The sequence below is a fragment of the Haemaphysalis longicornis genome, unplaced genomic scaffold (assembly GCF_048455015.1).
Source record: "Haemaphysalis longicornis isolate Haplotype H1 unplaced genomic scaffold, Haemaphysalis longicornis Haplotype H1 scaffold_27, whole genome shotgun sequence".
Classification (NCBI taxonomy): Eukaryota; Metazoa; Arthropoda; class Arachnida; order Ixodida; family Ixodidae; genus Haemaphysalis; species Haemaphysalis longicornis.
In genome coordinates, this window is record NW_027526325.1 from 1,676,610 (window position 1) to 1,704,065 (window position 27,456).

The following is a 27,456-nucleotide window of genomic DNA, read 5'->3' on the forward strand; positions in this document are numbered from 1 at the left end:
CTGATATTCCCGGTGGGTCGCCGCTTTTTCGGCGTTAGTAATGAAAACCTATTGCCGCTTCCATGCTATACATTGAACGTTGGGGAACCGAACTACAGCATACCACTGTTGTTTGCACCTTTCGAGCGCACATACGGCGCGAAAAAAGGCACGAAGCGCGCCCACACCGTGCATTCTTTCGGGCCGCTCAGCGGAGCATCCACACTAGCAGCGCGATGCTGTTAGTGTGGATGCATATTTTTTTTTATTTTTATTTACAGATACTGCAGTCCCTTCTCGGGCCCATGCAGGAGTGAAGACAAAAAAATACATCGGCAGAAAATCAACATACAACTCGACGATACATCAGTGTTGCTTGACGTAATTTTAAAACACACAACACACATAGGTGCAGGCGCAAATATGCTTACACAGTCGCATATGGAAAAGAAATGAAAATAATAATGCATTCCAATTTTGAAAGAACACTTCAACCAAAGCTTATATTATCAATACGCTGAGAAAACACTTCTAACGACACAGAGTTCACCGTCTCTTCAGGTAACATATTCCAGTAAGAAATTGCTCGGGGAAACAAAGAAAATTTATGCAAATTGATGTAACTAATCAGTTGCCTAATAGTCTTACCGTGATGAGTTCTCGCTGAATGTTTGAAAGGCTCTTGGATGTAGTTTTCAAGCGACAATTTGAAGTGACCGTCGTACAGCTGATAAAGAAATTTTAAGCTAGATATGACCCTACGCTGCTCGAGTTTTTGGAGGTTTGCCCTATTACGTAAAGTGGTTACGCTCGAGTAACGCGAATAAACAGAATAAATGAAGCGCAAAGCTAAATTCTGTACTCTTTCAATTTTACTTATCAAGTATTGTTGGTAAGGGCTCCAAACGACATCTGCATACTCCACCTTAGGTCGTACTAGTGCTTTGTAAGCGTTTAATTTCACAGCAGGAGGGGTATTGCGCAACTTTATTTTCAAAAATGCCAATTTTTTAAGTGCACCCTTACAAACGTTATCAATGTGCGTTTCCCAACTGAGGTTACTTGTAAGTGTGACGCCCAGATATTTAACCTTATCAGATTTGTTGATGGCAGCATTACCTAAAGAATAAGTAAAGCCGAGGGGCCTCGTTTTGTTGCTGAATGTAATAGAAGTTGATTTAGTAGCATTTATTCTTAAACCCCACTTTGTACACCATGTCTCAATTGAGTGCAAAGCATTGTTTAATTTAGTTTGGTCATCTCGAGTATTAATAGCTGTGTATACCACGCAGTCGTCCGCGATTAATTTAATATTGATAGGGGGTTCAACAGTAAGATAAATGTCATTTATATATACTAAAAAAAAGAGAGGTCCCAGTACAGAGCTCTGTCGAACTCCAGAGTACACGTCCAACTCTTCGGAGATACACTCATTAATGGCGACACACTGTGTTCTATTTCTTAAGTAACATTCTATCCATGCGACTACTTTTCATTCAATGCCAATTGCGAGTAGTTTAGTAATCAGATCGGGATGGGTGACGACATCGAACGCCTTTGACAAATCTGAAATATAGCGTCGGTTGGACCATTTGTATTAAGTGTACTAATTAAATCATCTGTTATTTCGGATAGTTGAGTAATGGTTGATAAACCAGATCTAAAACCATGGTGTTTGGAATAAAGCAAATGGTTGTATTCTAGGTAACTAATGATGGCCTTATAGATAATATGCTCAAATAATTTACAAGTACTCGTTAAGGAAACTGGCCTGTAGTTAATTTCTAGAGGAGAGCCAGATTTATGCACGGGAATAATTTTTGCCGAGCGCCAGTCATCGGGAATAGTCGAAGTGCGTAAAAACATAACGTAAATTTGTTGTAGATATTTAGCTACCCATGCAGCATATCTACTCAGAAAAGTATTAGGCAGTTGATCGGGGCCAGCTGATTTCTTCGCGTCTAGTTTATGCAAAACGCTGAGGACACCATCCTCTGTTATTTCTGCTTCAGCCATAGTACACCCGCCGCGGTGGCTCAGTGGCTCAGGCGTTGCGCTGCTGAGCACGAGGTCGCGGGTTCGATTCCCGGCCGCGGCGGCCGCTTTTCTGATGGAGGCGAAAAGCAAAAACGCCCGTGTGTACGAGATTTCGGCGCACGATAAAGATCCCCAGGTGGTCAAAATTAATCCGGAGTCCTCCACTACGGCGCGCCTCATCGCCTGCGTTGCGTCGGCGCGTTAAACCCCAGAATCAATCAATCAATCAATCTTCAGGCATAGGACAATCAAAAACATATGACGGCAGCGCAGCGTGCGAAGCTGTCCGCGAGAACACGGATTGGAAAAAGGCAATAAATTTGTTAGAAATGGTAGTGGCGTCAACAATACTTTCGCCTGAAACATTTATCTCCGAAATGCTTTCTTTATCTTTTGAGAGATAGCGCCAAAACTTTTGGGGTTGGTTGTTCATGAATGACTTCAGAGTATCGGAAAAGAAATGTTCTTTTGCTAATCGCGTTTTTTCCTTAGATTAGAAATAAGGCTTTGTAGGTCGCTGGTGTTACCACGTTTGCGACGTCGCTTAATTTTTCGTTTTAAATGAATCAATTCTCGCGAGATCCAAGGGTGTTCTCTATTAATGCGTTTTCTTTTTAATGGTACATACTCTCGCTCACAAAAGAAAACAGTTTCTTTAAAGTCTGACCACATTTGTTTAACATCCGTGATTGGGCTAAAACTAACGAAGCACGATTCAGAATATTTTTAGACAGCATTGTCGTCCGCATGAGTGTAGTCTCTGACATGAATTTCTAACGGTTTAGTAAAAGAACGTGTACCCGAGACAGGACATGACAAAGCAAGCAACTTCTGATCGGAAATCCCGTTTTCAACACCAACGGATGAGCCTTGAAGAGAGCTACTAACAAAGTCCAAATCAAGGAGTGATGATCGAGGACGGGTCAACAACCCTAGTAGCGTCGGAAACTAGTTGGTGTAAAGAAAAGTTGAACGCGGTCGTGAGCAGTAAGTCAGCACTTTTGGACTGTTTGCCATCATGGGATAAGTCAGACCAGTTTATACCCGGCAAGTTGAAGTCTCCTGTAACTATAATATTCGATCTGGAATTTGTATTTTCTGCAAGATAGTCGCACATGGCTTCTAAATATTCGTGGGAAGCATTATGTGGTCTGTATACGCCACCCAGAAGTATAGTTTTTCCAAGAAATTTAAGTGTACACCAAACACTTTCGTGGTCACAAATGCCACCCAAAATAGTGAAACCAATGTTGTTTTTAATGGCGATGGCTACTCCCCCACCCCGTGATTCCCTGTCTTTACGAATAAATTTATAAGTAGAGGGTGCGACTTCCGAATCCTGCACACCTGCATGAAACCATGTTTCTGTAATTACTAATACATGAGGATGATAACAGGATATTACGTCTTCGACTAAACCAGATTTGTTCACGATGCTGCGCGCATTGAGCGAAACAACTCTGAGCACTTTGGTTACAGACTGTCATTTTTTATCGCGCCTTCGCTTGGTCACACGGGCAGGCGCAGCTGAATCAGGTTCAATCCACTCCTGCGCAGTAGGCCGCGTGACTTCTACCCGGTAGTTTATAAGCTGGTCGCAAGTGTAAACTTTGTCGTCTACCTTCAATTTATCAAAAGACAGTAAAACCTTCGCCCCATTAGCCCTTTCCTCAGCTGCAGAACGCCACAGCTTACTGCGCAAGTCACGTAGCCTTTTTGAGAAGTCATCTGATACTGAAATCTCCGTTCCTTTTAGCTCAGGGCACGATGCCATTATTTTCATTTTCTCAGAAAAATAAAAAAGCCGCAGTATAACCGGCCGGTGTTTCTCAGCGCGTTTGAAACCCAACCTGTGAATCCGCTCAATTGATTTAACTTCCACGCCAAGTAACTCTTTAAATACCTCTTGCTCAACTCTGTTTCGCAGGGATTTGTTGTCTTCGTTTGGTTCTTCACCTAAGCCATAAATTATAACATTATTTCTTCGAGTACGATTTTCCAGGTCCTCGATCTTAGCTGACAGCTCTTCTACCAGTTCCTTTGTCCCCTTGCAGAGTACCTCGTGCTCGGCCAGCTTATCCTCACATTTTTTTAAACGAGCAAGCTCCTTTTCCATCGAAGTTATCCCTTCCTGCACATTACCTATAGTTAATTCAACCTTTTTAGATTGGCAGAAAGCGCGGTGAGCGTCTTATTGGTTTTTATTTGCTCTTTTAGTATTTGCTTCAGAATTTGGCTATTTACGCTAGCTTCAGACTCCGAATCCGAGGTCAGTCCGGGGTTTAGCTCTACGTCTCCAGATGTTAACAACAGCAATTTTATAACATGCAAGCAATCACACAACGAAGCAAGCAGACTCTGTGGGCTCGGCAGCACGGTTAAGGTAAGTGAATCGTCCCTAATTGAATACACAGAATATTTGTCACCAACCTGGGTGAAGAAACAGAAGTTCATGAGCATCCGTCCGTACGCGGTGCTGCCAAGCCCACTGAAAGGCTGCAGAAGCTGGCTCCGGGTTGTGTGCCAAATCCGGGAAGTGTCCACTGACGTCACACTGGTGGCGAGATGGTGGCGAAACAGCACTCGAGGCACAGCCTGCCGCTCCGCCGACGACGCTCCAGCGAAGGAACACTCCGGCGCAGGCGCGATGAAACTTGCTTGCGATAAAGGGATGTCAGCCGGTCGCCCCACGATGGAATCCGCCCCCAGCAGGGCAATCTGGGTGAAGAAGAGCATCCGTCCGTACGCGGTGCTGCCAAGCCCACTACATACATATGTGGTACATATGTGGATATGCATCCACATACATACATATGTGGATGCATATCATACATATCGATCTCGCGGCGAATATGCTGGCACGAAAGTGAATTGTGTATTGGCCGTGAGCGGGACCACGGGCGGCGCTGCGAAGCGCGCCACCGTGACGTCGGCAGCGACTCTCGCATTTGTCGTCTGCTTCACCGCCCTTCGCTCTCCCAGCTGTTTCTTTGCGCGCGGTGGACTTCTGACGCTTGTCGGCGTTCATTTTGCGCATGCGCAACTTTTTATCATAATAAAAGACTTACCACCGTATTCTGAGTCCCTCCTCCACTCGAGCCTCCGCTCGAGAAGGCCCTTGAAAGCGAGTTTCGGTTTCATAAACTAACCTCCACTCGAGTGGATCCTCCGTTGGAGGATCCACTCGGCGATTTGGAGGTTCCACTCCAAGGTATCGCGTGTGCTACCTTGAAACAGCCCTCCAGTACTATTTTCAAGATGGCCGATTACGACCCTCTCGGTTCGAGCCGGCTGTGCTGGCTCGCCTCTTTCCGGAGTTCGCCGAGAAGGTACTCCGCGTTGACGAGGAATGCCACGAAGGTTTGGAGGTTTTCCGCTCCGTGAATGTGCCCTGTCAGCGCATGCGAGACCGGTCGAATACCCTGGAGCACTTTACCGAGGGTAAATTTATGTCGCGGTATCGCTTTACGAAGGAGACCGTGGTGCAACTGCTCGGATGCCTCCTCTTCAAAGAAAACACCAACAACCGCGGCCACCCACTACCCCCTCCACTGCAGCTACTGGTTGCGCTACGGTTTTGTGCTGCTGGGACCTTTCAAGTGGTGTCGGAGGACCTCGTGAACGTGTCACAGCCAACAGTCAGACATGTAGTGAATCGTGTGTCGGAGCTCATAGCGGCGCACGTATTTCGGAGCACCGTAAAGTTTCCAGCCACAGCCGATGAGCTGCGACTTTTATCGCATCGCGAAGTTTCCGGGGCTAACGGGGTGCGTTGATTGCACCCACGTTCGTATCAATTCACCTGGTGGCCCGAACGCTGAATTGTACAGAAACCGGAAAGGATACTTTTCTATAAACGTGCGGGTATGTGGTACTTTATTGTCTTTATCTTCCCAATCACCAGGTTCACTGAAATGTATCGCGAGGCATCACCTTGTAATTAAGATGCCACACGTATTGTGACACGGCTAGCGTAATCTCCTCACCTTGTGTCTGTAGCAGACGATCGCCGCAGTGAAGAGAGCGCGCGTCGTCTGCTCCAAAGGGCCGCTTTACTATTATTATTATTATTATTCAAGCAGCGCTGCGAAGCTCCGCCCCTCTGCAAGTGCCCGTCGCTTCGTGCTCGTCTGCTACCTCCCGCATGCGGTCGGCCGAGCGGGCTCATTTCTACCGAGTTTGCCGTGGTGGCATTACAATTTGAACGTTATGTTGGCTTTGAGCTGCCGAAAAGTGGCGAACACATATTTAAGCGCTAACTGTGGCGGCAATTCAAGGAGATGATATGCATTTGAGCCCGCCCATACAGACTTCCGCTACACATGATAAGTACTCCGCACCATGTAATACGTAATTCTGGTACCCGCGTAATTTTAGTGACAAGGAGATGGGCATGCTCGAAGTGAAATATCCCCCTATTTCATAGATACACCAAGGTAGCTGTCGTGTACTAGCGGCACAACCTACGCGCGACGCGAGCCAGCGCCTTCTTTGCGTGGCGAAGACGGTGCACAGTTTCTTCTTCAGTAATATTGCGTGTGCTGGGACCGTGGCCATGCGGAAACTCATGCTTTCTTTGCTATCCTGTCATCCGTCACCATAACGCACATTTGTTTCCACAATCCATGTTAGGCTTCGTTGTTTCTTGAAGCTAGCATTTCTTATCGCATCAATGCGTTGCCGTGAAACCGACCCGTACGCGGCTCAGCAAAAGGCAACCGTTATGGCTTTCCCTTTGACGTTGCCAGGGCCTGTCATTATTTCCCGTAAACACCCACCTGTCTTCCTTGCAGTCTCTTCCACAAAACAATCACACTTCATGCCCATCTTCCGCTTCGGAATATCTCGCGAAAACAAAATCACCGCCCGCTGGAGAAAGTCCGGTACAAAGCGTGGTCTTTTTCGATTTGTATGTCGTCTACAAGGCTTTTATTATTTTTACTCAGGGGCATAGTGGCATGTCATTGTATATTGTGGACAGATATAATCCCTGTGCTTAGCATTCGTATATTTTAAGGGGTGGCATTAATGCTGTGGAATAAGTAAAAATACTTTAGCACTGTTTCCATGAACAGGGACGGAATGAGGCTACTTGTATGACGCCCTGTTGAATAATATTGAACAAATATCGAATAGATGCCAGAAGAAGATAGTGAATGTGCGCGTTATATATTCTACTGAATAATTGTGCCGGGTGAAGGAGGAGTAAACTTTATTTGTCGACTTTTTTTCAGGCTATCACTGGGCCCAAGCTGCAGATTTTTTACTTGGTTGCCAGCTGGCACGGTTCCGTGCACGACGGCCGAATGTTCGACAACAGTCGTGCACTTGTGCTGTTTGAAACTAAGCAGCTGCCTGGGGTCCCCGTTGGTTACGCAGGCTATGCTTGCATGCCATTTTTGCTGACGCCTCTGGCCAACGCAGGCCCGGCTAACAGCCCAGAAGCCAGGTGCGTGTATTCAGATACGGTGTGAAGAAACGTAGCATTAGGTCAACATCCCTAATTATGTCATCATCATCAGCCTATCTACGCCCACTGCAGGGCAAAGGCCTCTCCCATTATTCTCCAATTACCTCGGTCCTGTGCCAACTGTGACCAATTTATCCCCGCAAACTTCTTAATCTCATCTGCCCATCTAACTTTCTGCTCCCCCTGCAACGCTTGCCTTCTCTAGGGATCCACTCTGTTACCCTTAATGACCAGCGGTTATCTTGCCTTCGCATTACATGCCCTGCCCCCGTCCATTTCTTCTTCTTAATCTCTACTAATATGTCCTTAACACGTATGTTTGTTCCCTGACCCACTCCGCTCTCTTCTTGTCCCTTAATGTTACACCTATCATTTTACGCTCCATTGCCCGCTGAGTCGTTCTCAATTTAAGTTGAACCCTCTTAGTGAGCCTCCAAGTTTCTGCCCCGTAGGTGAGTAGCGGTAAGATGCAGCTGTCATACACTTTCTTCTTCAGCGACAATGGTAGGCTGCTATTCATTATCTGAGAATGTCTGCCATATGCACCCCACCCCATTCTGATCCTTCTAATTATCTCTGCCTCATGGTTGGGATCTGGGGTCACAACTTGGCCTAAGTAGATATATTCGCGTACCACTTCCACTGCCTCGCCACCTATCTCAAACCGCTGTGCTGTCCCGAGGTTATGTATGATTATTTTAGTTTTCTGCATATTAATTTCCAGGCCAACGGCTCTACTCTGTTCGTTCAGTGCGGAAAGCATGCTTTGCAATTCGTCCCCCGAGTTTCTTAGCAAGGCCATGTCATCAGCAAATCTGAGGTTACTGAGGTATTCTCCATTAACCCTTACTCCCACTTGTTCCCAATCCAACGTTCTGAATACTTCTTGTAAACATGCTCTGAATAACATTGGAGAGATTGTGTCTCCTTGTCTGACACCCTTCCTTATAGGTATTTTACTGCTCTCCTTATGGTGGATGATGGTAGCTGTGGACCCATTGTAGATATCCTCTAGTATTCTTACATAATACTCATCTACCCCCTGGTTCCGTAATGCCTGAATGACTGCTCGGGTTTCGACCGAGTCAAATGCTTTCTCATAATCTATGAAGGCTATATATAGGGGTTCAGTATACACAGCGCACTCCTCTATCACCTGATTGATCGTGTTAATATGGTATAAAAGCGCATACATAATTAGTGTGACCATATTCACGCTAATTATGTATGCGCTTTTATAAATTCGAATATTAGTTAGCTAGCTGTGCTTTCAAGTTGATTCCTATAACATTGTACGAATGCCGGTGACAATCCTATCAACGCATTATTATTTTAGACGCGACTGCATCTCATTCACTCGCCTTTTCCCTCCATACGGCGTTGTTGTCCGTCCACACCCTTCCCCCATTCTCCTCGTCGCGCGAGCTGCGCTCTCCGCCGCTCACCCCCTCTCCTCTCCGATAGCGAACACTCTCTTGCGAGGGGCATTGGATTGGATTCGATTGGCTTGGCTTGGCTTGGCTTGGCTTGGATTGAATTGGATTGGATTTGGATTGGATTGGATTAAAGTGGATTGTGTTGCGTCATAGCCGCGCCACGTTGCGTCATAGCCGTGGTCGTTCCAGCACCGGCGTTCCGATTTCCATGGATGCGTTGAATGGAGCCTAACAATTCCGCTATCGCCCGCTCAACCGTAACAAGCACCGATCACTGTTATCACAATACTGCTAGCACCACTGAAGACAATGCTGCGGAGCGGCGTGAACGTGATGCTGAACGCAAACGTTTGAAGCGAGCAGCCGATTCCGAACTTCGTAAACGTGACACCGATCAACCCAACGGAAACACCAAGTGAACCCCCAAGATGCGTCGCATCTCCACAGGGTTCCCCTCGCGTGAAGGTGGGGTAATTTTTTTATTTCTGAGCATTCTGATAGCTGTTTTTATACCGGTAATTATATCCATCCACGAATTCCTTCTGGAGCAACCTTTTTCCACAAAACTTCCTCATAACATACATGACACACATGCACCAGGTAGTAATTCCAGGAATTTCTTGGATGAACAGCCCGAACCACTAACCAAAATTAGCATTCCACATGTACTGTAACAAACACGTAATCTCACGGTTTTTATGCTTGGTGCCATAAAATATCAAGACAGCATTTAGTCGAATACGACTTCCACCACTGTCGGTTAAATGGTGCGAAATACGAGCGTATCAGAGATGTGTTTGTCACAGGTACCAGGCCTCCCACATCCGGACCCGCAACAGCATCGAGAGGGCGATTGGAGCGTGGAAGCGCCGATTTCCGTGCCTAAACATGGGACTAAACTCAAGAAACCTCCGTGACAATGATGACCGCTTGTGCAGCTGTGCACAACCCTGCCATTCTGCGGAAGTACCCTGAGCCACCTACTGTCCCTGCGCAGCAGCACCAAAGGTGGCAGCAGCCAGCAACTACGCCGCAAGGGGACACTCAATGGGGCACGTGCCGGGGCGAGGCTCATAGACAGGGCCTTCCGCTGAGCCTCTTAACTTTGAGACTGCACGAGGGCGAAATGCTGCAAGAATTTTCATTGACAAACACATTTGCGCACACCTTCCATATTTTATTATAGGCATTTCTTGCTGTGTTTTATACTTTCACGTGTGACAAAAAATAAAGTGTTTCAAACACACAATTGTTTCACGACAAAATGAGGGGAAAAGTTCGAGACAGTCACGAAAGGTGTGCTTGTATGCACTTTCATGGACAAATCGTCTTCGGTGTGAATGAGCTTGAATAAAACGAACACAAAATGAGGAGGGGGATACACGACACACTGTTGTGTCGTCTATCCCCCTCCTCCTTTTGTGTTCGTTTTATACGAGCTGATTCCAACCGAAGATGTACCAACTAGCACAGGCCAGAGCTGTTCGACAAATCGCCATTGTGCTCAATATTCATTCACCTCTGCGCACAACAGCTGATAAAAACTTGCGCATAACATGTTATATTCATAGGTTCAGTATGAATTGTGTACACCAGAAACGCTTACTATTTAAGAACATGAATGAGTACATTTTTGCATCGTTCAAAACAATGTGCCTGCACCCGGCCGCAAGTTTAACGAAACATTTTTGGGAAAGAATCAGGAGTACTTTGTTGTATAAAAAATGCTGCTAAGGATAATCTTTCGTATAAGTCAACATTTACACAAACACTGGAATCACGCTTTCACTCATAGAATGCTGGGATCTTGCTTTAACTGCAGACATAAAAGGCACAGAAACTGGTTCAGTGGGTTAACAAATGCGTTTACACGTTTTCCTTGTCCTCATTCAACCTGCTAATGAATACGATTCACACGGCGTCTCCTCTAAACAAGCCACATGGGCAGCATATCCAACTGCCACAAATACTGTGTGGTATCCTCACTCCTAAACAAAAATTTCATGCCTTAATGGTGGTTTACATATGCAGAGGCAAAATGGCATGCCCGAAAAGTCAAATGAGCAGCACAGCCAAGCACCCACCAGCAAAAAATTAGTGCATGTTAGAAATTGGGGCACGTGTTCTGTGAAACCTAACATGATTCGTCACATCCCTAACACCCTCATCAGTCTGCTGAGGTCCACTGCAGAATGAGGGCCTCACAGTTCACAACTGCAATGAAAATGCAGTGTCAAATGTAGCAAACACAGATCTAGCGTAGAACTCCTCCTACAAGCAAAAAAAAGCGAAGTGTAGCAGATGAAAGTGACAAAAGAGAGCATTGTTCAATGTAACGGCAAAAGAAGTGCAACTTGCAACTCAAAATAAGGCAAATAAAGTGCAATTCACAACTTAACATAAAGGGGAAAAGAAGCGAAACTCGCACTTGCACTGAAAATTGTGACAGGTGTCCAGGCACTCGTCAGTGTAATGAATCATTGCGACAGCACTGCGCCATTACAACTACATGAAGCAACCTATGTGAAACAGGTAATGTCGACAAGAAACTAAGCGAAGTTTGACACTAAAACGTAACAATTATGCCTTACTTGATACACTGAAAAAATGTAAGAGGCAGCCAGGCCTCTGTCCATGGAATGCTAGCGCAGGAAATCATTGTGGCAGATGTACAGTGCTATGAGAAGTAATTACAAAAGTCGAAATGAGAGATCAACTGAAACAAGAGAGGGTTCAATTAGAGATCTAACTGACTGTTTAGTGCTGCCAGCTGCGCTGCTTGATTTTCAGTTCAAGGCGGGCTGTCTTGCGCTCAATCGTCTGCTTCCACTGTTCGTGACGCATTTGTCGCTTGAGTCTTGTCACCTCCAGGTCATGCAGCTCCTGTCGTCGCTCCTGCTCCTTCTCCATTCCCCGAGCGCGGGCCTGCGCCTCTGCCTGAAGCACCTGCTCCACGGCTGCAATGCCGTTTTCAGCCGCACTCGGCCGAGCAGCTCGAGCAGAAAAGGGCTCAGCAATGTCCAGCACTGCTGCTTCTGCTCGGTGCTCCTGCTTATGCTAGGCTAAGCTAAGGGGGAAGAGCCACTGCTGTTGAAGGTGATGCCTCGGACACAGGCATTGTGAAGCAATCACGCCTTGAGCTTGGTCTAGGCAAAAGCGCTGATTGCGTAATTTGGAGCTTATAAACTGGGACATCTGCAAAGTCAAAACACAAAGACCATGGCCTCTGTAGTGGCAGCCAAATGGCACATTCAAGTAACACGGCACAAGGTACCAGCTTGCTGCGTAAAGCAAAAGCTCAGCCTACGTTAGGTTACACAACCATGCAAGTCTCATTGCATAAGCAAAAACGCGGGCATTTTAAACAGCTGACAGAAAAAATTTCAGCCATGGGGTAGAAACAAAAAATTCTGGGAGACCTACCTCCCCTTGTGGCGTAGCGATGGAAAAAGCATTACGGCCGAATTATCAAACTCATCTGGCACTACTGTGTGTGCTTCCATTCTTTCGCACCTGTGGTTGCTGTAGACGAAGCAGAGTGTATCTTTGTATACACCGTACTGATGGATTTGTAAAACAAGTGTCACAAGAAGGCACGATGCAATTTTGTGCGAAGTAATAACATAAATACTACTACGCTGACACATGTCCACTGGTGCGCTTGTGTGGTTTCATTGCCGTCATCCCATCTTCCCTCTGCGAATTTCTCTCTCTTTCGGTTGCTTGGACATTCAATCTTGTTTTTACACATTCTCAATTAGTGGGAGTGTGCTTTGCTACTGATGTAACTCCTACTTGTGGAAGTACTGTGCTCTGAAGTTCCTCCAGTATTACTGCGTGTATGTGAGAAAAATGTTCCTTAGTTGAAGGCCCTGACCCCTTTGGTACATATAGGTTCATTCGTTAAAAATTATCGAGCTATGGTGGTTCACAGCTGTGGTGTCCATCTCGCATTCCAGAAGACCGGGTTGAAGTCACGAACAAGTTCAAAATTTAGAGTTTGATTTTGAACCAAAACAATTACTTTAGTTATAGTTCTTGAGAATTGTTGTTTTAAGTCGACCGTTTCTTAATTCCCTTTTTTATCATTTCGCCACTGAGACTGTGGGCGCACAGAAGCAATGTGCGCGCGCACAGTGACGGGACTGGTATCAACGAGCCCGTGCGCGGGATATAAATGTGAGCGGCGCGGTCGAGGAGGGGGGACGCTTGGCGCCCACGCGCGTGAAAGTTGTATCAGCTGCCGGACCCAAGTCGTATCTCACGGCCCTACCGAGTAAGACGCGTTAAATTCGTTCTCGTCTTTCTTTCGCCGCTACCTGCGTGTTTGTCGTACGACGCATGCCAGCAAGGCCGAATTCCAACAATACCTATTTTTCAGCACCATGCGAGAAGGATTTTCTAGCAACATAGCACATTTCTGTTTCTGCAATAACATGCAGAGAGCAAAAGCTATTATAAGCTGGTACTAGTGCAGCTGCAAAACTGATTAAACTAACCTGTAGCACACCCCTATTTGGAAGGCCATCTAGAGGTCTAGGCAGAAAAAATCTTTTTCCCATACCGCCAGGAAGCCCCACCTTCAACTAATACTTCTTGCAAAGCTTCTGTATCCAAGAATTACACCTGTACTTTTGTTCATCAAAGCATGCTGCAATTCTCACTGCAGAGTGCACATAAATTGTTCGCCGTTCTGGACAACGCACAGCATGAATTTTTAAAACTATTCGTGTGTGAACCACTTATGAGAATGAGGTTATGTAAAATTATAGATACTTTTAACCTGCCTCAACTTGTGCTTAAGGGGTCCATATATACTCACTTCTGCTATGCTAAAATACTGTAGTTACAACAGCGACGTTTCATGTGTATTTTTTATCACAAAGAGCGTGTTTCCAAACACGGCTGGAGCAAGGTTTGGAAAAGCAAGGCAGCAACTCCAAAGAAATGTATTTGCGCAAGGGCACAACACAGAGGAATTAGTCTTACATTCGTAACGGTATCAAGTGGCTAGTGAATGCAACACGAATGTTAACTGCGTTGACAGTTCGTGCATTTTAAAAACTGTAAGGAACTTTATTGCCAGTGCTATGAGATTTCTGCTAAATTCAGATGCTGAGCTAGTGTAGATTAGCTTGCAGCCCTTTATTACAACCCATTGTGTGGTCAAGGCATAGGTGTGGTTCATCAAACTGCAAAACGTGGCAGCAAATATTTTATAATTTTACCTTTGTTTAAAAAACTCCAGCCCTGACTCGCGAGCACCAGCTTATTCGCCATAAGTAGGGTGAACACCATGGTAGAGAGGGAAGCGCTCTGAACCTTGAAGGGATTCTCCCCTCTGAGCCCTCGCGTCGCTGCATTCAAATTACCGCGCACCACTGCTCCTGCCATCTGTGAACGCACGGCGGAAATACTGTGCGATGAAGGGGGGCGTGGCACGGTATGTGCACGATAGATAAGCACAGCGGTGCTTGTTTGCGGTGGGAGTCGCCGGCCTGAAGTGCCGCCAGCCAGGAGAGACAAGCCAGCGCCAGCCACCTCCAAAGACCCCGCACGGCAGCAAGAGGTCAGCCGTCTGTCCCGTCGTGCCTTAAGCCTCCGGACATTGGAGTGCTTTGGTGATGTGCTTTGGTGATTGTATTTTCTGTGCCCTTTATATTTCGTTTCCACGGCTTCAGTAAAGCCCCTTATTCCTCTCGCAACGTTCTGTGCTGTAATGGTTTGATGAAGCTGTTGCCTGAACCCTTTCGGTAGGCAACATTACCTGCAGTGGCGTCCAACGTGTATTTAGGCTGGCACAGTTCTTTGTCAGCAAGACGCTTACGCACAGGAGCAAGTTGCCAGTAAACCTTTCGGGCATTTTTTTTGCACGTGGCAGCTGGTTTTTGAAACTGAGCACTTCAGCTTAGCGAAATGTATTTTGTTGAAAGCAGGGAATTTGAAGCAGGGCATTTTGTTTGAAAGCACGGCATAATGTTGTTGTTCTTTCGCCCGAGTTGATTTCTTTTCAACGAGCCTGCGCACTGCACAGCTTTGTTTTCCGTGGCAGCGAAAGTCCAGTTTCTCGGCGAGCGCAGTTTCTCAGCAACTGATAAGCATTACCTGCAGTGGACTTTGTGCTGGAGCGTGCTCTGTTATACAGTGGCATCCTTTATTCGTAGCGCACTCGCATTACGGCTAAGCTTTAGAAATGCCAGTACTAGAATTCTTTGCAAAATTGCACAAAATGCAATCTTCGCCTTGCACACTCCTAAATAGACGGTTCCTTTTCGCTGTCGGCATAACCCTCCAACTTGAAGAATCGCTTTTCACGCAGGCGCAACATGTTTGGCCTTCCCCCATCCGTGCGGGAAGCCCTGGCTGCTGACTTCCGCGAGCTCGGAATTCTATTGCGAAGTTTGCAAGCACAGCTTTTCATCAAACCGCAGATGCCGTCCGGCCCAAGCACTGACGTGGGCGGGACGAGCCCTGCACCTCCCGATGGTGACCATCTCCGGGTTCAGCCCGCTTCTCGGCCTGCAGCGGATGAGACTGCAGATGGTGTTCAGCGGCAGCCGGAGCAAGCGCTCCCATGCGACAGCCCCACCGGTTTTTTCGGTCAGCCCACACCCGAGCCGCATTAAAGCGCGGCCCAAGACGCCCTAGTTCAACCCATGGTCCTGATGATGAAGGGCACCCGTTCCCTGCCGACTCGAGCTACGGGGCTGGAGGCCACCTGGTCTCTGCCGACGCGAGCTACGGGGCCGGAGGCCACCCGGTCTCTGCCAACGCGAGCTACGGGCCGTAGGCCACCCAGTCTCGGTAATGCTGCCTACCGAAAGGGTTCAGGGAACAGCCTCGTCAAAACATTACGGCACAGAACATTGCGAGAGGAATAAGGGGCTTTACTGAAGCAGTGAAAACGAAATATAAAGGGCACAGAAAATACAATCACCAAAGCACATCCCCAAAACACTTCAACGTCTGGAGGCTTACGGCACGACGGGACGGACGGCGACCGCTTGCTGCCGTTCGGGCTCCTTGAAGGTGGCTGGCGGTGGCTTGTCTGTTCTGGCTGGCGGCACTCCTGAGCGGCGGTGACTCCCCCCGCAAACAAGCACCGCTGCGCTTATCTAGCGTGCACATAACGTGCCACGCCCCCCTCCATCCCAGAGTCTTTCCGCCGCGCGTTCACAGATGGCAGGAGAGGTGGACGGACGACAGACGCAGCGGACGACGGACGTGTGTTGTAAGCGCAGCGACGACGGGCCAGATGGCGAATGCATTAATTCTTTGTTTTGCTTTTCTCTTAGGGAGGTAATGCTGTAGAGCAAAGAGAAGTAACGTTTAGTTAGTGTTAGTAGTGAGTTTAAGCACCTTTTTCACAGTGCAACAACAAAGAAAGAGGCTGTAGGTAAGCATCGCACAGTGCTTGTCCTTTCGTTTCGAGCGTAGCACGTGCGGAAGAAAGCGGCAGTACTGACTTTGTGGACGGCAGTCAGGTAGCTCCGAAAAATGCCGGCGAAGAAGCCGGGTGTTGCATGCATGAGGTGCAAGCGGGAGTATCCACTCGAGGATACAAGGTTCGAGACAGCTGTGGATGCGGAAGGGCAGGACTTCATGTGTAGATTGTGTGTAATGCAGTCGCGCCTCGACCGGCTAGAGCAGGAGAAGGAGCAACTGAAGGTACAAGTTGACGGGTTAGTAGAGGAGCTGAAAGCCGAAAGGCAACAGCGGGAGGTGCTGGAAGGGAAGCTAGCCCAGGTAGAAAGCGTGTGCGTGCCGAAGGATGCCATTCCGGAAAGCAATGGCGTACGCCACGGGGCAAGCGCACCGAGTGTGCCTAGCTCCGAGGCGGGAAGACAAGGGGAGGCCATGGCCGCCGAGCATGAAGCAGCGGGCGGACATGACAGCGCTGGTCACGGAGAGGAGCCTAACGCTGTAGTGGAAGAAGGGAAGGGGTCGCAGCCGGGCAAGAGCCATTCAGAGGCAATCAGCGCGAAAGCCTCGGCGGCAAAAACACCTGCGCAGCCAAAAAGAACCAAGGCAGCGGCGAGTCACCATTATGGGCGACTCGAACATGTGCACGGCAGAGCAGGTGATTACAAAGAGGGTAGGGGAGGACCCGAGAGTTGTCTCGAAAGATGGTTAGCGTGGTGATGGAGAAAGCGAAAGAGCAGGTTGGGGATACAATGACAGACAAGCTCCTAGTGGTGATAATGGGGAGCTTAAAAGACGTTCTTCAGGAAAGAGGACGAGGCATAGCGAAGCAGGTGGCGAAAGGGGTCAGTGAACTCCGGGCGATTTCGGACGACGTCTAGATCGCGGTCTGCACAGTGCCGGAAGTTGAGGGCAGAGGAGGCCACGTAGTAAGGGCAGTGGAGAAGCCAACAGGGAAATTTGAGCGCTCGCTAAAGCAATGAATTTTGAAGTGGTAGACCTCAACTGGGAAGTGCACCGTGCGGGCCGGGGCGGGCGTTTGTTAGGGACGCAGTACATTTCACTGAGGGCTTAGCGGAGCCGGTGGGGAGGCGATTAGCTGCGCGGGCGGTAGCTTTTTTAGGGGGGCCAAGAGCATCCCGGAAACTGGACTAAATAACGGGCACAGTGAAAATGCGGCAGGGACCAGCGTTTGCGATCAAGGTCGAATGTACAGCGCAAAGAAAAGCACCAAAGTTAGCACGAAGGGCACACAAAAGCTTAGAAAAGGCCATGAGGTAGCAATTCAGGCGAGCGAGGAGGCAAGCGACTTTCCTCCGGTGACCGACTATTATCCCAAACATCGGAAAAGAATTAACCGAAAGAAAAAGCGTGGAGTGACTAAGATTAACTACATAAACATGCACGGTGGCAGATCACGGGGAAAATGGTTAGAGGTTCGCGGTAAATTAGAAAAAGAAAAAAACTGAGGTATATGCCTCTACAGAAACTTTTCTTCGAAATTTAGAAGAGCCCCCAGCAATGCATGAATATATATGGCAAGGCTGCAACAGAACCGTAGGTACTAGAAAAGGGCGAGGGGTCGGCATTCTTATTCAACAGGAAGCCAGTAAATGATTTTGGTTTGTTGTTTCTTGCTTCGATGCGCCGATGTTGTGGCGTGTAGAAGACTTCCGATGGTCTGCGTTGGTGCCTGATGGTGACGGCACTAATGACACTACGACGATGAGAGTTGTTGAGGGTTTTAAAACTGTATATTTACACGGAAGACATATACAGGATATTTGCAGACTGAAGTAGACAGAGTAAGAAATAAAACAGGTTTCTAGGTCAGCTAAGACTTTGTGCCCGCGGCACCCCCGTCAGTGACGGACCCTGACCTAATAATACCCAAGTGGTGAGATCCTCCCTAGCCTGACCTGGCTAGCCCGGCAATACGCCGACCGTGCATAGCACATTAAAACCCTGAGGATTCGACCCCGAGACCTCGTGTCTCGTGCTTTAATGGGTTACTTAGGCCCCACCCCCGATACACAGGCCAATCGGTATCTCCTGGGCACCTGATAGGATGGATTAGTAAATCCGGGCCTAAACCACGGTGGGCAACGCCCCCCTTAACCCTCAAACACTGGTCACTCTCTCTCTCCAGAAAAAAGGAAAGGATCAAAAGCAAACCAAACAAACACGATAAACACCCAAAAACCCGCGAAAACACGTGCAAGCGCCAGGGACACGCTTCCACGAACGCTGTCTGCATCGCCTGTTCCCACGCATCTCGTCCGAGACAGGACAGCTATTCAAGCCAGCTGAAGCCCATAAACATCCGTCTTAACGACCCGGCGCGTCCCCAAGATTCTCCGCCGTTGACAGGTGATGCCCCGTCAATTGGACCGTGGGCCAGAAACACTGCGTAGGGACAAAAGGACACAGCGGCTGGCTCAGGCGTCGCCTCTGCCGCGCCCATCCCGGGCCGCAACGCGCGCACTCTCGCACGCCTCCACTTCGAGCGCGCGCTGGCCAACAAAAGGAAAGCTATCTCCATAAATCGGCCACTGTCTAACCACAGTTGACAGCTACACGCTCCCCGTCTCCAGCCGCTCGACGGACCAAATGGTTTTACAACTTGCTAATGGAAACCGCGGTGGGCCCCGAGCCAGCGGCTGCAATGCCCCCGGGATGCCTTTTGAGTCGCCAGGCTACACGGCTACACCACGCACCCCGGCCAAAACAACGCGACTGCGCAGCTGCGACCCCAGACAATGTGTCCTCCCGCGAGCGGCATGACCAGGAGACCGCTTGCTCTCAACGAGCTAGCTGCCATAAAGTCATTCATGCGCCCTTCGGGGAACCGCCGCTTCCCACGCGTTCGACATTGCAGCGTCGCTGACGCCTGGAACCCTTACACGCCCGTCACAAGATTCACGTAGGGGCCCACTGGTCACTACGGGAATAACAGCAACTATTTACAAGACAGACGAGAAAAGCGACAATGCAAAACCACACGTCACCCTTCCGCACAAGGAAACTCCCAAAATCCTTAGAGTTCCACAGGGAAGGAAATGTCTCCAGCCTAGCACATTGTTCGTAACTCGACTTCGAGTCGACTGCGCCCCGCTGATCACGGGCACGCACGCACACACGCACACCTGAGTCAGTCCCATCACGTCTCGTCGTCGCCTCATCGGCAACGTGGTCGGTCACTGTTGCAGCCCTCAGTCCTCCCTTCCCGCCACCCAGTCAGGAGCACTGCTTTCCGAATCCCAACATGCGTTCGGAACCCGTGACAACGCGTCAGGATTGTCATGCGCACTTCCCTTTCTGTGCTGCACAACGACATTGTACCTTTGTAGGGCTAGCGCCCACCGCGTTAACTTGGCGTCGTGAGGCGTAGTCAGGATGAGGAACGAGAGCACCTGAGCGCCGGTGAGCCAAAGATCGAACTTCTTAAACCCCCAGATAACCCCGAATGCTTCTCGTTCGACTGTCGGCCATCTGGTCTGCGTGGGAGAGAATTTATGGCTGGCGAACGCTACTGGGCGCCCAGAGCCATCTGCAGCACGCTGCGACAGGCAAGCGCGCACTGCAAACGCGGAGGCGTCAGTGTAAAGCCAAAACGGCTTGTTTTGGTCTGGCGTTGCAAGCGTCACTGCCTCAGAAAGCGCTGCTTTGAGCCGATTGAACGCACTTTCGGCTTCGGTGGACCACGGTATCTTGTTAGAAACCCTCTTTCCCGTCAGTTCTGTCAACGGCCTGGCCACCTCGGCGTAGTTCGGAGCGTAGCCTCGGTAATAGCCGCAAAGCCCCAGCACACTACGTAGTTCTTTTTTAGTAGTTGGTGCTTGCAAGCCCTGTATGGCCGCTAACTTGTCTGGTTCTGGTGCATGCGTCCCTGATCCTACCACGTGCTCTAAGCAGCGTATAGAACCACATGTGATTTGACACTTCTGACGCTTAACCGTAAGGTTTACCCGCTCTAAGGCCGTGAAGACCGCACGCAAATGCTGCAGGTGTTCCTCGAGCGTCTCGCTGAAGACCACGATATCGTCCAAATAGGCGCAGGCGTACTCGGAATGCGGCAGCAAGAGCTCATTCATTGCTCGCTGAAAAGCCTGAGCGCCAAGTTTGAGACCGAAAGGCTTAACCTTCCACGCGAATTGGCCTCTGGGACACACAAACGCGGTTAGGAGCTGAGCCGATAGCGCCAACGGCACCTGCGAGTATCCCCCCCGGAGGTCGAGTAGAGTTATGAAACGTGCCTTGCCTACTCTCATTATCAGCTCCTGCTGCAGGGCCATGGGATACGCGTCCACTACAGTGCCGGCGTTCAACCTACGGTAGTCCACGCATATCCTCAATAAGCCGTCCTTCTTAGCAACACATACAATTGGATGTACATGCGGGCTCTCTCAAGGGAAAATTGGTCTCCCTCAAGGAGCTCATCGACCTGCCTGCTCACCTACTCTTGTAATGCGGTGGGTACGCGGTAGGGGCGACACGATTTTGGGGCGAACCCTTCCTCTAACATAATGGAGTGTTCCCTCACCTTGGCCATTCCTGGTTTGTCTTTAAACAAGCCCTCGTGCTCTGCGAACACTGCTCGAATGTCAGCCCTGGCTCTTTCTTCCAGATGAGCTATCATGCTTTCTGGGAGGACCATGCCACTGGAACGCTCATCTGTCAGCCCAGGCGCATAGTCGACCTCACCAAAAGCCCCGTCCTCGTCAAACATAACACCTACTGTGCTCACTCTGCTTTGGTAGGGCCGCAATTTGCTGGCATGCACAAGCTTTCTCCCTCCTTCTGGCATTTCCTCGAAGTATGAGTGCTCCCGATGACCCCCGACGACCGTGCCGGGTCCTTTCCATTTAGGAAACATTTTCCCGGGGCGCTGATCGTCGAACACCAAAACTGGTTCGCCCGCTTGAAAGCTCTTGTACGCAGCCCGTTTATTGAATTGGCTCGCGTAGGCGTTTTGCTGCTTCCTGCTCATTAGCTTGGCCGCCTCGGCGGCGCGATCTAGCCTCGCCATCATGTCACTCATGTACGCCGATGGGGACGGCCCCAGAGCCGCCGGCACGGTGCCCTCTCCTTCCCACATGCGCCTTGCCACGGAGAGCGGGCCGCTTGGCGTTCTCCCGTAAATCATCTGAAAGGGTGCAACCCCCGTCGCATCGTGCGGGACCTCCCGATAAGCCCACAGCAGGAACGGGACGAGTTGTCCCAGTCCCTCCCTTCTCTTTGTATAGTGTGGGCCAACATGTTCTTAAAAGTGCAGTTCCACCTTTCGACGGCTCCGTTATTTTCGGGGTGTCCCGGCGTCGAGTACCTAGGGGAGCATCCCAGTTTTCCCAGAAACTCCTTTGTGAGCTCCGCGGTGAAGTTAGTTCTGCAGTCAGATGCGATAACCTCGGGTATCCCCGTCCTGGTGAACACGCTCAACAGGGCGTTGCAAGTCGCCGTGGCACTCAAGGAGCGCATGCACACCCCTTCTGGCCACCGTGTGCACAGGTCGACAATGCACGACGCGTATCTGTGGCCCCTAGCCGACGCCGGCTCAAGTGGGCCTATCACGTCGACATTGACCTGCTCGAAAGGGCACTTCGGCCGCACCAGTGGCTCTATAGGTACACTGTCGGAGTGTCGGAGGTCTGCTCTCGTCTGGCACCCGTGGCAGCTGCTGCAGTAGCGCCTAGTCTCGTCTTTCATGCCTGGCCAAAAAAAGTTGTATTTATCCTGACCCTTGTTTTACGGAAGCCCAGGTGACCCGCCCCAGTTAGACTCGTGAGCCGCCTGGAGCCCTTCCTTTCGCCTACATTCGGGAAGGACGAGCTGCCTCACCGGCTGCCCCAGTAGCTTGTCTTTGTGGTGAAGGAGCCCTTCACTGATGATCACTCCTCCCTTTCCTTTTCTGCCGTTTTTCCACGCGCCTTTGCAAAGTCTCCTCGCTTCGTTGCACCCTCCGGAATTTGGCTGACGCACTACTTTCGCCCGCCTCCTCGAGGCCCGATTGTTCTCCGTCATTATCCTCCGTGCCCTGACTGCAGCCGCCCTTCGCGCCTATCTGGGAAACCGCAACCCGGAGCACTTCGGTTTCTTCTCCGGCCGCTACGGCCTCGCGTCCGCCAGCTCGATCTCCGCGCACGCGGTCGCTTCCTCCTCGCTCACCGTTACGAGAGCTTTCATGTCGCACTCATTTGTGAGCGGCTCCCACGCTTCTCGGGAAAGGAAGCAATCAGTTCGTGAAACGAGCTTGTCAGTTAGCGCGCAGAGCACTGGCGCGCAAAGCACTGGCACTGTCTCTCTTATCTCGGCGAACACACCTGTCTCGCGCGCAATTTTTAGGGGCACCACAGCCACTTTCGCCCCAAAGGCGGAAACTAGGCCAATGGTGCCATGCGACTTAATTCACTCCGCAGGAACGGCGTTCTCGCGGAGGACCGTGGTTTCTGCTCCCGTGTCGAGGATCGCGCCGATCTGGCCGTTCAAACATTCCAAAGTGACTGGCTGCAGCTCAATGTGCGCGCCCTTGATCCCCTCTGTCGCCACCCGCGCCGACAAGCTGTTGTTAGCGTTGCTCGGAGCCTGGCTTGGCTGCTTTTTTGTACCGTGCGGGCACTTTGCCTTTTGGTGACCGAGAGCTCCGCACGGGAAACACCCCCTTGGCGCCCGCTTATCACCGAACAGTTTCGCGGCACCCTGCTTCGGCGGTTCTTTAGCTCCCTTCTCTTGCCGCACATAGGGGAACAGAGCATCCTTTGCTTCTGCTTTCTTGGATGCGCGGCCTTTCCCCTCCGCTTCCTCAAATGTTTGCAAACGGGCTGACAAAGCGGAAGCTTTCTCCCAATTGTTCCCTTCGTGCAACGTGACGTAGCGCAGTGCGCCTTCCGAGAGGTTATTTTTGAGCTGATCTGCTACTAGTAGCTTCACAAACGTCTTCACCCCTCTCGCGTCCAGGTAGAAATTGAGGTAGCTCTGAATACGCGTGGCAAACGGTCGCCACCCTTCGTTTGCCCTTTTCCTCGTCGTGAGGAACCGCCTGAGATACTCTCGTGCTGAAAGCTTAAGCTCTTCGAGCACGGTTTTTTTGAGCGTCTCATAAGCTTTGTGTTCCGATGGTGTGAGACGCAGTCGCCAAGGATCTGCGAAGCACGGCGACAAGGAGGGCGACTACTGACTGAAGAACAAGTAAGAGCCGCATCTGCAACGTGGGGAAGACCTCGTCTTCCGGGATCCCGGGCAGACAGCGGGACGGCGAGCGAGCGACAGCTTGCCGGGACCAGCAGCATCGACGGAACCGCCGACACGTCATCGGAGAGACTGCTGGGGTAGCGGCGCATCGGATAACGACCGCTGACACCGAGGACTGGGCAGGGAGAGTGCAGCGACGAGCAGCAGCGAGAGAAGCCACCGGGAGAAAGACGGAGAAGCGACCGGCGACTACACATCCGAAGGTGAGTCCCCTTTTTCTGTCAATCAAGGGGCGAGCACTGCTGTCCGCATTGAGTCTTGGTGTTTCATGAACACGCGTTTCGGGGATTTAAACCCGGACAAGTGTAGGCTTGCAACGATGACCGGGCACGAGGAGCGAGAGCAGGGGGGAAGTTCATCTGACCCTGAGATGTCGAAGATGCAGCTCGAGCTAAGGCTGGTGTCCCAGCGTTGTAAAGCTCTTGAGCTTGAGCTGGAGGTGACAAAAGCAAAAGGAAATTCCGGAGCAGGCGCGGGAGAGAATTCAGGTACGCCGCCTAGCCGAGACGCACACGCGGAGCTCCGTCATTTTTCGAAGCTGCTGGCGGGAGCGCTACCAAAATTTCCTACAGAGGCAGAAGTGCACGTGTGGCTTGAGTCCGTCAAGGACACACTGGAGGCGTACGCGGTACCACGGGAATTATGGGGCCAAATTCGGCTACACCACGCACCCCAGCCAAAAAAACGCGACAGCGCAGCTGCGACCCCAGACAATTAGTCCTCCCGCGAGCGGCATGACCCAGAGACCGCTTGCTCTTAACGAGCTGGCTGCCATAAAGTCATTCATGTGCCCTTCAGGGAACCACCGCTTCCCACGCGTTCGACTTTGCAGCGTCGCTGACGCCTGGAACCCTTACAGAGCCAATTGGCAGAGTAAACAAAAACTGCGAAGAACATATGTGGGTTAAGGGTATGATAGCGGGAAGAGAAACGCTGTTCGGAGTCGCCTATCTGTGGTCAGAGGATAACAGGGAGGTTAGAGAAACGAATGAAAAACTGGTAGGCTGCATTAGGCGGGACCTCGATCAGTTAAGACAATCGGGAGAAGGAATTCTAGAGGGAGACATGAAGCCCCACATTGAGGACCTGGAAGGATACACAGACCGCAACGGCAAACTCGTACTAGATATGTGAGAATAACATAATCTCATTTTAGTAAACAGAGAGAATAAATGTAAGGGACAAATTACTTGGAAACGAGAGGAAAAGTAGTCAAGTATAGACTACAGCCTCCTTTCAGAATTAGTGTATGAAAGGTTGACTCTAATGGAAACATGAAATAGGTGCCCATAGCTTAGGAAGTGACCATAAACGGATAACTTGACTTTTGGAAAAATGGAAGGTCAAAACCGGAAAACCGTGGTACACGACTTGAAATTAAAAGATCAGCAAATGGCTAATATTGCCAAAAGCCTGGAGACGGAAATCGAGAGACAACCTACGAAAGATTGGGAGTACAGCGAAGTGATTGGATTCATTCAAGGAAAGATAAGGAACGCGAAAGAGCGCAACTACTGGAAAGGACAAATAAAACCTAGAAGCTGGTGGAACAAGGAAATCAAGGAAGCTATATCACAAAGGCAGCAAGCATCGACAGAGCACAGGGAGGCCAAGCGAGTGGGAATGCAAACAGAGGAAATAACTTTGAAGTGGAATTGCCCCAAGAGAAATCGCAACAGACATTCAGGCTGTTGGACCGACAGCAAATCCGGAAATTCGGCATATCGGTCTGTTGGTCTGATGGCAGGCAGTTGGCTTGATGGCAGCCTGTTGGCTTGAAGGCAGTCTGTCGGTCTGATGGCGGTCTGTCGGTCTGATGGCAGTCTGTCGGTCTGATGGCAGTCGGTTGGTCTCAATGCAGTCTGTTGGTGAAGCTATAGGTCCGATGACAAGATTGACTTAGGACACATGATGTGAGGTGTGGAACTGGTTTACAAGTTTGGCAAGCATGTAGGCCTTTTAGCAAAATAAAAATAGAGAAGTTCATTTTGTGCTGCTCACTCATTTATTTGCGCTGCATGGCGCTGTGCTTTTGCGAAAGGTGCTTTCGCACCACCTTTAGCCTGGCTTCAGAGGGCTCCGCAGACGCAGTCCTGGCCACATAAATCTGAGAAAGAGCTGTAGATAGATAGAATAACTAAGGGTTCAATGACCTTGTGAACAAAAGACAATGTGGTAATAGGGTAACAAATATTGCCAAACAGGTTGCCAGTAAAAAGCAACACTCTGGGGAATAAAATATTACTCTGCAGATTTTTTTCTCGTAAGCTAACACATGACATGCTGGGCGCGCAGCAAACCATTATTCATGAATGGCATTAAAGCACAATGTGAGACCATTTATTGTGCCAGAAGTTTTATATTAGGGGATGCTTGCTTTTGCTAAATTATGAGTTAGCTATGAGTTCTTATGTCAGATATTACATGCAATACCTTTCAGGGATGCGACCTTCTCTGGTGTCAGGTCTGGTTTGGGCTTCGTTTTTGCATGACCCTTGTTCACTTCGTTCCGGTGCTGCATTAATCTTCTGTGCAGATTGCCTGTTTCACCAATGTACACTGATTTGCATTCGGCGCACGGAATCAAATAAACACCTGGAAGCTTGGAGCGTGAGAGGGTCTTTCACGCTGACAATGTCAGAACGTAGCTTGCTAGTTGGCACGTGCGCGATGTGCACACTGTGTTTCTTGAAAATGCGTGCAAAAGCTGGATTGATGGGTAGGTCGAGAATCGCAGCACCTTTTGACGCAGGCCTTGTGGACGCTTCTGCCTGCTAATGTCAATGCGGATTCCTGCTAGTCGCCCTCTTCACTTCTTTTTGAATGCAATGCTTGAGGCAGCCACAAGGACTGCATCAAAACGTACAGCAATTACCTACGTCCCACACATCAGTGAAGCTCTCGCACGCATTTTCAAGAAACGCAGTGAATACATCATGCATGTGCCCACTAGCAAGCTGCGTTCTGACATTGTCAGCGTGAAAGACCCCCTCTCACGCTCCAATCTTCCAAATGTTGGTTATTAGATTCCGTGCGCTGAATGCACATCAGTGTACATTGGTGAAACGGGCAATGTGCACAGATTAACACAGCACTGGAACGAAGTGAACAAGGGCCATGCAAAAACAAGTGCACTGGCAGAGCATCGTCAGAGGACGGGACGCGTGGTCGACTGGAACAAGGCGAAATTACTGGCAACTGAGTGCAATCTATCTTCTGGATTACTGCTCCAGTCCCTCATTGTTCAGACGACGGCCAACAGTATCAACATAATGGATGGCAATCTGCACCATATCTATGCGAACTATTTGCGCCGCGAAATACCCAATATATAGCTTCATTTTCTACGGCACATGCTCACCGTGAACAAGCACCAAAACGTTAAACGGCTTTCTTGACTTGGTCAGTGACGTACGTTTCATCATTGCAATAATGGCTTTACCTGCCTACACTGCATTCCGTGAAAAACTGGACTACACTACATGAGCCATTGCCGTTCTTAACCTGCACCAGAGTATATAACCTTTCACTACTGCTACGAGATAGACCCATAAATGCACTTCAATATGGCCTTTATATTTAGCTCTTGGAAACATATTGTATGGCTGTTATGTATAATTTCACCTTTATGTTGCACCTCCTACAGCAGCAGGTAATATTCCAAAGACACGAAAAAAAACGGTGCTTTAACACGCCAAAGCTATACTTGGGATATGGGGAACACTGTAGGCGAAAGCTTCGCATTAATTTTGGCCACCTGGGTATTTTTTGTGTGCACCGAAATCTCGACACACGGGCGTCTTCACGTGTTGCCTCCATCTGAAAAGCGGCCACACCAAGCGGTATCTAACCGACATTCGCCTC

General features: G+C 49.6%; 1 protein-coding gene and 1 pseudogene across 2 annotated transcripts in view; one reads left to right on the forward strand and one right to left on the reverse strand.

Moving 5' to 3' along the window:
• The window catches only part of Ptp36e (protein tyrosine phosphatase 36E), a 540,343-nt gene that overhangs the window by 402,121 nt on the left and 110,766 nt on the right, over positions 1-27,456 (reverse strand). Inside the window, exon 2 of one of the 2 annotated variants that reach the window (XM_077701525.1) lies at positions 4,447-4,734. The exons of the other annotated variant lie outside the window; for it this stretch is intronic. The gene's annotated coding sequence lies outside the window, so the exon portion shown is untranslated. The remainder of the gene's footprint in view (positions 1-4,446; positions 4,735-27,456) is intronic. 2 annotated transcript variants of the gene reach the window in all.
• LOC144172906 (uncharacterized) lies at positions 4,709-11,988 on the forward strand (annotated as a pseudogene).